Genomic DNA, 13,011 nt, shown 5'->3' with positions numbered 1-13,011 from the left:
TGCTGGCTGGCACCCGAGGCGTGCCAGCGTATCGGGCTTCACAGGAATGGCCCCGTGCAGGAATCCGTAACACCCACCTCCGGGCTTTGGCTTCCCCACTGAGACCAGCGAAGGGAGGGCAGAGACAGTCGGTGAAGTGCAAAACTTGCCATGTACCTTGAGTGTCTCCCGACTTGCCCGCTAAAAAAAGCTGAGGGAGGCAAAACTGACGGGGAAGCAGTTTGGCGAACAACCATAAGTTAATGAAATGACATGAACTGTACCTGCGAGGAGGTACAAGCTGTAACAGGAGCTTGAACTTGTCCTTGGGAATAATTCACCAGGCCTAAAGTGAGCTCTGTAAGAATGAGGGGAGAAAAAATTCAGCTGGGGAACACTTCTAGAGTAGAGGGGGTTTTGTGGAGAAGAGGTGTGTCTGTCTTTCCTGCTCTACCAACTTTCCAACCCACGGGCCAGTTACAGCTGAAGGGTTACAAACAATCAACGTTTGCAACCCTTGAGAAACTGAAGAGCTGAGTAAGTGCGATTGTGCTCGAATTAATGTGCCCAGGTAGGAAAATAAAGTGTAATTCAGCCTGTTTACAATCAACAATATGCTTTTGTAGACTGGCCGCTGGCTGACTTTTGCTGAGCAGGAGAAGCAGTTAAAAAACAGGAGAGAGCTTTTCCCCAGAGCAGAAGGCAGGCCTGGACCAGGCTGGCAGGTGCAGAGGACAGACGGCCTTTGCCTGGATGCTCTGCCAGGGTCATCAAAGGGGCTTTGCACAGGACTGGCATAAAACATAATATTGGCCTGTGTAAGTGCTGTGCAAGTTTCTAATTATATAAATATACATACATATGGGGGTAGGTCGGAGTGTCCCCCTAGCTTTGCTTGGTCGGATAGTATTGCAGCCTTTGGACTTCACCATGGCAAACAGATAAGTGGTTTTATGTTTTTCAGACAGACTTGGCTGAAAAGAATGAACTGAGGGAAGAAATGAAAACCTCCTCAGAGGTGCAAAGGTGCTCAGAAACATCAGCTGTGAGGCTGGGCATGTTATTTAATAGACTGAATATAAATGCAGGTAGACATTGATGACGGCCGAAGGTGCAGGTAAGCCAGAGGTGAGGGAAACAGACCCATGACTAAAAAATAAAAATGTAGGGAAGCAAAGAAACTCCTGACTCAGCTGAAGTAGCTGTGAGAAAAACACCGTGAATGCCATAGCTGTTGCTTGCTGGCACTGTATGCCAAGGGATTGTCTCCTGTTGGCTCTGTAGCTCAGAGAGCTTCTGTTACTAAAGCAAATGCTGTTAAGGTAGTTCTTGATTATATCTTCACTAGCTGCTGACCAAAGCAGCCAACATTGATTATCCCCTTGGGCCAGGAAGAGTAAACAGATAAAGGCAGGTTTTAATTTTCAGCAGCATACATGTAGAAACACTTTTTCTCTCATTATTGAGTTTCAGTCAAGGGGTTTGAAAAAATTGCTCTAATTAAACTTTGGGCATCCTGTGCAGACTTACTTTCAATATCAGCTAACAGATACATCCAGTGAGCTGTGATCCTGGGGAGCAGACAGCTTCCAACAGATTCTTATATGACAGCATTATTCAATGAACCATATTAAATGACCGATTTAAAGACTTTGATCCTGAAGCCTCTACATGATGGAGGAATCCTGCATTTCACTTTTTTTAAACTGTATTTGGACTTGTGATCACAGAAGGGCTCTTGCTAGAGAGAAGCACGCTGTAATGCTCTACACTTTTCCTGCAGTCTTCCATTGTTTGAGCTACCAATCAAATTTTTTTCAACCAGCAGCAAAACTGAAGTTTGGCCAGAGTCTGCTGCAGAGAAACTCGCAAACTTCCAGCCAACTCAATCTGACTTTCATAAATAATTTGGAAATTACTGAAGCTATTTATTCTGGTAAGCACTTTGCTCCTTCCCTTTCCTTATATCATCTTGGAAACTTTTCAATGAAATGGAATAACTAAAGGTAAAATTATCCCTTTCTCCTGACAGTGGTCCCAGGGAGTGTGCCAGCTCAGCACCTGTCTCTTCAGCAAAGGGCACTGGTGCCAAAAGAAGTCCAGGAGTGATGCTCTCCTGGGAAGCTCAGCTTTCTCCCCTCTCCCAAAAGACATGCTGTGTGCAGACGGGTTTTCATGGGATATTTCCATTGTTTCTTACATTATCTTGTGTCTAGGAAGTGTTTTTTTCCTGTGATCTTCAGGGCGATTAGTTTTTTATATGAAAAAAGGGCAATTTCCCTTTGCAAGGCTTACCTTAGACAGTAAAAAATGCCTGTCACTTGCTGGAACTACAAAACTTTAGTTACTAAAACAAAACCCTAATCAGAAGCTCTGCTGTCAAGGTTGTGGTGGTTCTGCAGATCAATAATAGATTTGAGAGTAACGATCATCACTGGTATTACTGAGTAAGAGCTCATACAGCTTCTTTTCCCAAGAGATGAGCTCAGCTGCACCTATAGAGATTTTTGGCTGAAAAAATTCCATAACCATTAGTTTCCTGCCCCAATAAGAAGACGTCTTTTCCAGTGCTGATCCGAGTCTCCAAAGATTTCTTTACCTATCTTCCTCTTTGAGAAGGGTTTCTCCAACCTCACCTATCACATAATCAGAAATAAAGTATGATGCTTTCTTGCCAAAGAAAAAGTCTTGATATATTTCCTGCTCATCTGTGTATGCTAGAATTGTCCAAGGTACTTTACAGCAATTGTTTGTATCTTTGAGAAGAAAATGTAGTCCTGATTTATGGCCAGGTCATATGAAACACATTAGGCTCTTGCATAGTAACGTGTATTCCAGCCAGAAGTAGAACTTATTACAAAAATGTGTTGAATCACGTATTGTTGCAACTGCCTTGCCTTTTAATGAGAAGCCTATAGTCTTAATACAACGCTAAAATAAAATTGCTAACACCAGAAGGACCAAAAACCTATCAAGCAGCCAGCCCTTCAGCGTGAAAATTGCTGCCTCCAGCCCCCCAAGAGCTGATGCTGAAGCTTCATATTTGTATGACTGAAAGGGAAAACCCCGCTGTGCTCCACTCTGTCCCTCAATGAGGCTGGCTGCACTGTTGTGCTCTGGTTCCCTCTTGCTCCTTCCATGTACGAAGAATTTACTGTTAAAATGAATAATTAATTCACAACTTCATTTGCTATTAATTTGGGTAACGCTCTTGAAGAGGGAGGTCATTGGTTACTTTCAGTTTATGGAAAGTTACAATTTGCCTGGGATTTTTGGATTTCAGAAGAACTGAGGTGTACTGTGCATCACTGGGGGAACTTGCTCTTGGGTGGAAAGAAATTCCTTTAAAATAAAGTTCTGTTCCAGTACCAGCTTTCCCCAGCTGATGTCACTCTGACAATGAACTCGGAAGCACACCAGCTAGAAAAGCTGCACTCCATAAAATCTACTGGTGCTCCCGAGCAGGGAGGATACTCGTCCTTGGGGTGCAGGAAGGAGATGTACTGTCACACGTGGACACCGGTGCTCAGCTGAGCCCCACGGTGTTGCTTGGCTGCTGCGGCATGGCCAGCAGAAACGGTGTGGGGCATTTCCAAGGTGATGGGACCACTGACCGTGGCCACCTGCTGCCCTCGAGATTCTGCCCATGCTGGCCCTCTGGCTCATGGTGCCACACGGCAGAGGCCCCTGCAGCAGCCCGGCCACCGCCGCTGCAGGCTGGGGCTGGGTGGAGGACATGGCCAGCAGCCTGGTACCCCACATCCTTCCTGCGAGAAATAGCATGGACAGCGTGTGATTGCTGTGGGTCTTTGGCAACTCGGTTGGAGAAGTTTCTTGTTGTCCAGATCTCAGTGATGTCATCAGGCATCTGTATCCCAAGTACGTTATTGCCAGCCAAGAAACACATGAATAATTGTGTCGAGGGTGTGGGCAAGATTAAATCCAGAGAAGAGGTAACGATGAATGTACTCCAAGGCTTTGCATGTAACTTGGCAATATTTCACATCAAAACAAAGTCCAGAAAAATCTAAGATAACGTGCAGATCTACAAAGGAGCATAAAAAAAACCTGGAAAGCAAGTGAAAAAGGTTTATAACATGAAAAACAAGGAAGAAATTAAAAATGGGCAGACTTAACATGTGAGGTAAGCAACAGAAGATTGCTAAGCAATGGCAACTAGCAGGATGTTAAAAAAGGGGGAAAAAAACCCTTCATCTTCTGTAACTTGTCAAAACTCCCTCTTATGTTACGAAGGTAGGCCATGTCACATGGCAAAGTTCTCTGTTGGAGACAGACTCCCCTGTGAGAAAGATGTTTGTGTTGGTTAATTACTTAACTGGGTGCCTACAAAGTGTCAAGGAGGTGGGGACCACAGTGACAAAGCACTCTCAGGGGCCCTGGTCTGAATTTGCAGGGAGTCTGTCACAATGGCACTGAGAAGTACGAGCCACTCACTTACTTTTACTGGATTTTTTTTTTTTTTTATTGCTGCTTCACACCTTTTTGTCACCAAGTCCAGCAGAGAGCTTTCCATTTGCTGCTGCTGCACCTCAGCCCTTCTGAAGCTGCCTGGTTGGGTTGCACCTCCTCGGGTGGATGCACATCCCTCCTCCCCACCACCTGCAGCTGCTGGCTGTGGGCACAGAGCCTTTGCCTTCCTCACTGCAGGCAAGACGTCTTCGGGGGCAGCAGGTAGTGAATGCAATGAATCAGCTGAAAATGGTCATTTTCAACCCAGGGTTTATCCAAGTATGTGAAAATTACTCCCATCCTTTCTAAACAAGCACTTTGTTTGTCCGCTATGACACATGCTGGAGATGGTTTGTCATGGTTTCTGGGCTTTGAGCTGAATTAGAGTGAAGATGGTTGGCTGAAAACTAAAATCCCAACACTTCTCTCTTCCCTAGGGGACAAGCATCAGGGAGTAACATTCATACCAGCAAAACTGCTGCAGACAGGAGTGCTGTCCCTCTCTTCACATGTGATACGGTGGTGCATCAACAACACTCCTCTTGATATTGATTTGTTCTCTTGACATTTTCAGTGATGTGCTTGAAGCACTTCAACTGAAGTAATGCAAGCGGGGAAAAAAAAAGCAAGCTGTGAAGCTATAGTCTGTGTAACTCCCGTGTTACAAAACTCTGCTCCAATGCCTTTGCTGGAGAGGCACTCAGATTTCCCCGTGACAGTGGGTGTTCCTGCACCTTTCCCTCTGCTAACCTTGCGTTGCTCTCCCAGTGTTTTGCTGGTAAAATCCTGAGTGTATGTGCCAGAAAAGATGGATGATGGGTATATGTTCTCTTAAGTGCATATCCAAATTATAGGGAGATTAATAGAAGATTACAGTATCAATAATTTGAATGAAAAAATTAGAACATCATCTTTAAAATTCCTACTCACCTGTGCATAATTCCAGCTTCCTAATGAGCTCTTTCTAAAGATTTATGATCTTTTTACCTCTGGCTTAAAAAGCAGGGCCTTTTTTATTAAAGAAATAATTTTCATTATGCTATCACACAACTTGATGTTTTAGCGCTGAGGAATGGGAAGCTGTGGGAGAAGCCAGGAGACTACTCTGGGGCTGCAGCTCACACAGCAGAAGAGATGCCCTGGCCTGGCCGGCCAGCAGCTCCGCTGCCTGTGCCTCTTCCCGAGGGAGGTGAGGCCCTTGCAAAGTGCACGGGCACAGCCCTTCAAGCTCCAGCGGCTTTTTTGGGAGGGGAGTGCTGGGAAGGAGCCACTGCCAACCCCTGCTCTGCCTTTCGGCAAGCACCTGGCCTGCCCACAGCCAGGGAGCTGAGCAGAATCACAGGCATCTCTCATGCCTTGTTTCTCCCCATCATTAGGTCACAGACCAGACAGATGATGGAGGGGAGCGCTGGTTCAAATGGGTAACCTTTTGGGTGGCCGTCACTGTCACCACCTGGATTTTGTGCTTGCTGGGTTAGCTAAATGATGCGTCCTGGCTACAGCCTGTGGGCTGCATGCTCGTGAGGTGACAGAATCCAACTGGAGTCCCAGCTGGAAAGCAGTGCCGGAGGCTGATCAGAACTAGCAACAGCGCATGGCAGAGGCTTTGTGAAGTATAGTTTTGTTAAAAATGCTGTGCTTCACAGGAAGGTAAGCCACAACAATGAACTCATCCAGGTTAAAAATGACAAGTTTTGTTGTTTGGGCAGGTATAGTAAAAAAAAAATATGAATGTGTATGTATGAAAACATATCTAGTAATTATATGTGACATAATATATCATTATATATACCTAATATTTGCATAGAAAAGATAAATCATTTAAAATAACCCTCACAGTATGTTTGTCAGGGTTATTTTTGCAGCTGAATCAGTTCTGTGATCCTGTCAACGATGTGTACGTATGAGCTGTTGTATGGACTCAGTGGAGAAGATTGCATGGGGGTAGAAACATACACCTGCATGTCACAAGGGCCAGGCACTGCTCAGCTTGGGTTTGCCACTGGCAGCAACACCCTTGGGACCAGTGCCCAAGAGGCGTTCTCAGCTCTTAGCCCTGATCCCTAAACTTTTTCTTGTCAGTTTCCTGGAAGTGCAATTTGTAAAGGGAAATGAAGGATCAGCCAACACCATTATGTGTCATTAGCATGCACAATATACAACTGCCCACATCTCCCAAACGTCATCAGCTACTAAAATTACACTTGGACTCCAATAACTGGCCTAGTGATGTTGCTAGACAATTGGAGGGGATCCTTCTCACCTCTAGTTTCATGAGAAGTGGTAGGCGGCTCGTCTCAACGTGTTGGCACTGAGCTGTCTTAGAGGGTGCCATGCTGTTGCATGTGCAGCAATTGGAAGGAAAGACCATCCTTCTCCATCAGATACTTTTTTCTTTTCCCCATTTAAAACCCAGGCTAATTTTTGTTGTTACGAAATGTTACTGGGATGATGCCAGAACATATAATTCAGTAGCCAGTGGCAGCACTTCTTGCATTCAGAATCAGAGCAGGAGGCTGTGTTTGTGGATACCTAAAGAGAACTTAAAATGGAATAGCTGTTTGCAGAGATTGATTCACTGAAGTGCCTCAGTAAGCAGTAATTTAGAGACGCAGGAGTCTCACATTTTGTAACCATTATGGTTTAACAAGATAGAAGGTCCCCCCCTTCCTTCAACCACCATATTAGTCTTTACTCTGTTAAAAGTATGATATTTTTCATTTTCAGAGGCTTCCTACTGGTGTCTGCAATCACACCGAACCCCAAGACACCACATCATGGATTTTCAAGAATCCTCTCTCTCGAGACAAGCAAGGTCAGCAAACCCAAACAGATGACTCTGCGTGTTACTTACATCGCTGCTTTCGGTTCGGCTCATGTCAGCAGCCTGCGCCAGGCTCCAACGCCAAGCAACACCGACAGACTGAGGCCATGCGTGAAGGCAGCATGGTGCAGAAAAACTGATACTCACAGCATCTGTAGGTTCAAGCTGCTTGTGTCAAGGTGAAGCTTTTTCCCCTTCAACGCTGACTGGGTAGAGGCAGCCTATAAGGCAGCAGCAAAGTAGCGTGAAATGCTGGCTTCTTCCTCACATGGAGCTAATAGAGCCTTGTGATACCTTTTGGGTTCAGGTTTTTTTTGCATGTGGTAACATGCAGATATAAATCACTACCCTACTCAACCCTAAAACAGGGGGCTATATGCGGTCAAGGTTATGCTGTTATACAAGTCTGTTATTTCTGACAAGTCTGATGCATGGGTGGAAGTCAGCAAGCCCCCCAAAGTCTTTCTGAGCCTTCCAAGACCATCATCTGCACATGCTAAAAAGGGTAATCTGAATATTTTGTCTGAGCAACCTGCTGCTGTATGCCTGAGTAGGGGTTACTCAGCAAAATCTTTGCTGCTGACACCTCTTAAAGGACATTGGGATAGCCTGATCCCTTCATCGTTTGTCATGAGAGTAAAAAGAAGAGCTAAAGGAATAATGAAATATTTTCCTACGCACACGAGCTGTCCATGTAATAATACCTATTATGCTGCGATACCTGCTTTGAAATTAGTTTATATTATTGAAAAGGAAGATACGAATTATTTAGATGTAAAGGTTTGTAACCACGATAAACTGAGCATTGACTAAATAATGCCAAAAAGGCTGTGTAAATCATGCAAAAGCGGGATGATAAATACCGGTTGCCAGAGAGATTACTCCTAAAAGCATTTCCACCAACTGAAAGAAGAGAGGCAGCAGCCTGGAAATGTGTGGCTGGGGACCATTTCCGCAGGCTGCAAACAGAGTAGGTTTTCAGGCAGTGCCAAGACAGATAGATGAAGCGACCCTCGGCCTAAGGAGGGACCCTGCGTCTGGGCAACACGGATGCCCTTGGGCTGCTTTCATAACTGGGAGCTCTGTGAAAACTCTGTCCTGCCATAAGGAACTGTTCACACATATCTCCCAGCTTCACTGGAAGGCACGTGGGCATATGGAAGATGTCAGGAGTGCTATTTCATATCTATCTTTCATTGCGAGCATCGAGGAAAGAAAATCAGTAGCTTTGTAAATAAAGGGATGCAGTCAGGAATGCCTTGACCAAAGCAGTTTATGGATGGTGTATCTTGTGCTGGCTATTTCTTTTCTCCCGTTTCCTCACCCTGACGTGAAACCTGGCAGCTACACAGGTGACCCTGACAGTGCACCAACAAGCCTTGGCTTGAACTCTGAATTACCATTTAAACCCCTGCTGGCCTTATGTATGGGATTTGACTGAAGGTATTAGTGAGTTGTTAGTGAAAACAGCAGTTTCCAGTGGGCGTTTGATTAATAAAACTGCAATACAGGTTGTTAAAATTGCTGGGTTTTGACCAGGAAAAACCCACACAAAATCAGAAAATCAGGGCTGCACTGAGACAGGTCAAGGACTGCTGTGTGCTGCTAGACCCTACAAAAGGGAATTAATGTCTGACACTAATACATCCACTTGTCTCCCTGTGTTCATGACCTCCAAAGTCCCCTGCTGTTATTAAGATACAGTGCAATTTTTTCTTAAGTGCGTGTTTTAAATTCAAGTGGGTATTATGGGCTTCCTGTGAAATGGATGGATTCCGCATGCACACTTGTCTGTGGAAACATCTGAAGTGTAAAAGGGTCTGTTAAATAAACCTCATTATACATCTGTCTGGTTGAATTTATTCAGGCCTTTAGAGTGCAAGAGACATCCTATGCCTCATTTTTCTGAGTTAGAGGATAAAAGGACATGACCAAAAAGGAAAGAAGAAACTTTTCCATGTCAGCATCAATGCTAGTGGAGCTCTCTGTCAGATTTAGGTTTTTGATTTAGGTTTTTGCTAACAGAAATTTTATTCTCTGAAGAAAATACATGGGTTTGGGCATGTCTGTCTTTCCCACTGACATCTCTGTGGGTCAGACTTCTTTGTTTTGTTTTCTAAACATGGACATATTTTGCCTGAAAAACCTGCATCTAGACTTCCAATGGAGAAAAAGAGTTCTACCTATGTGAGTCATTGCTGGAGAGGGGAAGCTATCTCGGGCCCACCTCTCCTGCCCCTCAACCCACTCTGCAGCAGCAAGGGTGGGAAGGACATTGCTGATGCAAAACGCAGAGGTAGCTCAAAGCTCTCACAGCATGGGCAACAGTGAATTTTGATGTCCAGAGGCTGAAAGCAAAATCCTAGTCCTTGCAGTAGCACTGTTCAGTGGTAGCTCACAGCTGTGCCCATGCCAAATATTGTGCGTGCTGGGTTTGTCTGGGGGATTTTCTAAGTGCATTTGGTCTAAGCAGCAAGAGCAGACAATACAAAGAGAAGGGAAAGCTGATCATGGGACCAGAGTCCAGCAGGACGCAGTGGAGGTTTGCCCCACATCTGAGCAGGTTGGGATGTATTTGAAACATTTATGTAAAATAGCCAGAAGGAAGTCCTGGGGTCCAGGGTCTGGGGTGTAGGATCTCCTTCTCCAGTCGAGCTCAGACAAGGTCACTTTCTTCCCCCTGGTGTTACACTTGGCTGAAAGAATACTTTTTTTTCTCCAGAGGATGACAATACCTGATACTGCATCACCAGCTTATTAGAAGTGACGGATGGATTACCAGAGAGGTATTTTCTGAAGCTTATTCTTTGAAGGGATTTATTTTCTTTCCAGTCTGCATAAATATATTGCTTTGGATGCAAAGCCAAAACCAGTGGGCCTGAATTTTATGTCATCGCATTCTGCCAGAGCAAGAAAAGTCTATTTTTTTTTAGCTTGTTGCTTTAATGTCATATGTTCATGGAAAGAAGATTGGAAACAGTACTCACATAGGCTGAAAAAACAGCGTTTCTGCCTCCCTCAGGCCTTCGCTCAGTCTGCTTAGCATTATTTCCAGCTGTGTTATTGCTTTTGCCACCTCTCCAGGGTACTCTGAGATATAGGTAAATAGTATGCATCACTCAGTGTCAGGGGTAGCAGTCAAGCAGTACCTCAGGCTCGACCCCGAGCCCCTGTAAGCAGTCTCTGCAGCCACACACCCTCCTCTGTCCACCCCTTCAGTTGTCACAGGGGCTGGCTGTTTCTCAAATGATAAAATTCCACTAAAACCAAATTTTGCTGTGAGCGCCTCACTAACACCGCTTCCCCACACAGGACAACCCATGAGGCTCAGCAGCCTATTTTGTGCCAAGGTGAACCTCTCTGTTAAGCGCCAGGGGACAACCTACAGCCGTTCAACCTGAGCATTGCTGTGCTTGTGTTTTCACTGTACCTGAAAGCTCATTCGTACTGTGTGTCCATCCCGCTGCTCTCTGATGGCTCTCCGGTGAGGGATGCTCTGCAGGGTACAAACATACACGTTGGTTTACCTCCTGAAAAGCAGGCAGAGAGGGGTAAATCTGATATCGTTGAAACTACCTGCTTCAATAAATCTTGTGATATGATTTGACTCTGGAGATTGTCAGCTGAGACTGGAGAGCTCTGGGATCAGTGTGAGAAATGTGGGTGTAGGAGAGCTGTCTCCCAGGGACAGGGTGGCAGGGATGGCTGATGGGGATGGCCGATGGGCAGAGGGGCTGCACCAGGGCAGGGAGGTTGGTGGTCATCCCAAAACCTTGGTTTGGTCTAAGCCTTTAAATGTTTTTTCTGCCCCAGGAGACACTGTCAGGACAAAGGAGAGTATTATACAGTGAAACATCCCAGAAGATTGGGAATAAATTGGGAAGTGCAATGTAAAACAAGGAAAGCACTGCCCATGCCACCGCCCGAGTGCCGTTTTCCCAGGGACCCCAGGGTGCATCCCTCGGGTGGGGTGGGTGCTGTGCTCCACAGGCACAAGCAAGGATCCCCTGCAGCCATGGAGGTCCCCGTGCCAGAGCAGGTAGGTGTTTCCTGAGGGACTGCAGCCTATGGAGAGCCCGTGCTGGAGCAGGGGAAGAGTGTGCAGAGGCAGGAGTGGCAGAGGACTGACCACAACTCTCCATTCCCTATCCCAGTGCAACACTTGTGGTGGGGAGCAGGGAGAGGCAGAGAAGTCGCGGCGAAGGGAGTGAAGTTGAGCCTGGAAAGAAAGGGGAGTAACAGGAGGGTGCTTTAACGTTTGCCTTTGTTTCTCACCATCCAACTGCATTTTAATTCACAGTAAATTAAATTAATGCTTGCCTATGACAGTAACTGGTAAGTGATCCACCTGTCTTTGTATTGTCCCATGAGCTTTTTCATCTCATTTTCTCCTCCTGGCCTGTTGAAGAGGGGGAGTGAGAGGGCAGCTGGGTGGGCAGCTGGTAGCCAGCCAAGGTCATCCCACTACATTCCCCTCCCCTTTGGGTTTTTTTTGATGGAGCTATCAGTTCTCTGGAGAGTTAACAAATTTGACAGCCTTTAGGGGACAGGAGGGTCACTGCTCCTTTTCACTCAGCCCATAAATTGCTACTCCCTGCCTGAGAGGGCACACAGCTTCTGGCTGTAACAGCTGCTGGTGGCAGTCGCTCCTTTGTGTCTCTATTTTTTTGTATGCAATCCCTGGAAGTATGCTGTCTCTCCTAAGCAGTTTAGTGAAAACTCCACTTTCGGGTGCTCCCTGCTTGCCTAACAGATTTATTAGCCCTCTGCAGGTCTGTCCTCACACTGTCTCCTAGTGAGTCATCTTGATGCTGGGATCAGTGAAAGCTATCATCCATTGCAGCCCACACGTTTTCCTTGGCCTGCTGCCTGCCTGTAGTCAGAGAAACCTGCTACTCCTGGGGCAACAGCCTGAGCTTATTGCTACTCAATTCCTTTTCTTAAAAACTTAACCAAAGCCATTTTAAGGGATCTATTTTCTTGAGGGTACTGCGCTATCCCTGATACAGATGAATCAGGATGACAGGTTGCTTTGGGTTTGCGTGGCAAGGTTTTGGTAGCCAGGGGGACTACAGGGGTGGCTTCTGTGAGAAGATGCCAGAGGCTTCCCCCATGTCTGATAGAGGCAATGCCAGCCGGCTCCAAGACAGGCTGGCCAAGGCTGAGCCAGTCAGCAACGGTGGTAGTGCCTGTGGGATAGTGTATTTGAGAATGCGGGGGTTGGGGGGAACAGAAACCCTGTGTAACAACAGCAGTGAAGAGTGAGACTGTGTGAGAGCAACAGCTCTGCAGACACCAAGGCCAATGAAGAAGGAGGGCAGGGGGTGCTCCAGGCACCAGGGCAGAGATTCCCCTGCAGCCCAGGGTGAAAGCCCACGGTGAGGCAGGCTGTGCCCCTGCAGCCCGTGGGGGTGAACAGTGGAGCAGGTGGATGTGCCCAAAGGAGGCTGGGACCACGCAGGACGCTCCTGCCAGGAGCTGTGAACCCACGGAGAGAGCAGCCCAGGTTGGAGCAGGTTTGCTGGCAGGGCTTGTGACCCCATGGGGAACCCACGCTGGAGCACCCTGTTCCTGAAGGACTGCGCACCGTGGAAGGGACCCACGCTGGAGCAGTGTGTGAAGAACTGCAGCCTGTGGGAAGGACTCACGTTAAGGAAGTTCACGGAGGACTGTCTCCTGTGGGGATACCCCATGCTGGAGCAGGGCAAGAGTGTGAGGAGTCCTCGCTCAAGGAGGAA

This window comes from Falco cherrug, chromosome 2 (assembly GCF_023634085.1).
Source record: "Falco cherrug isolate bFalChe1 chromosome 2, bFalChe1.pri, whole genome shotgun sequence".
NCBI classification, from domain to species: domain Eukaryota; kingdom Metazoa; phylum Chordata; class Aves; order Falconiformes; family Falconidae; genus Falco; species Falco cherrug.
This window is presented reverse-complemented; position numbering follows the sequence as displayed.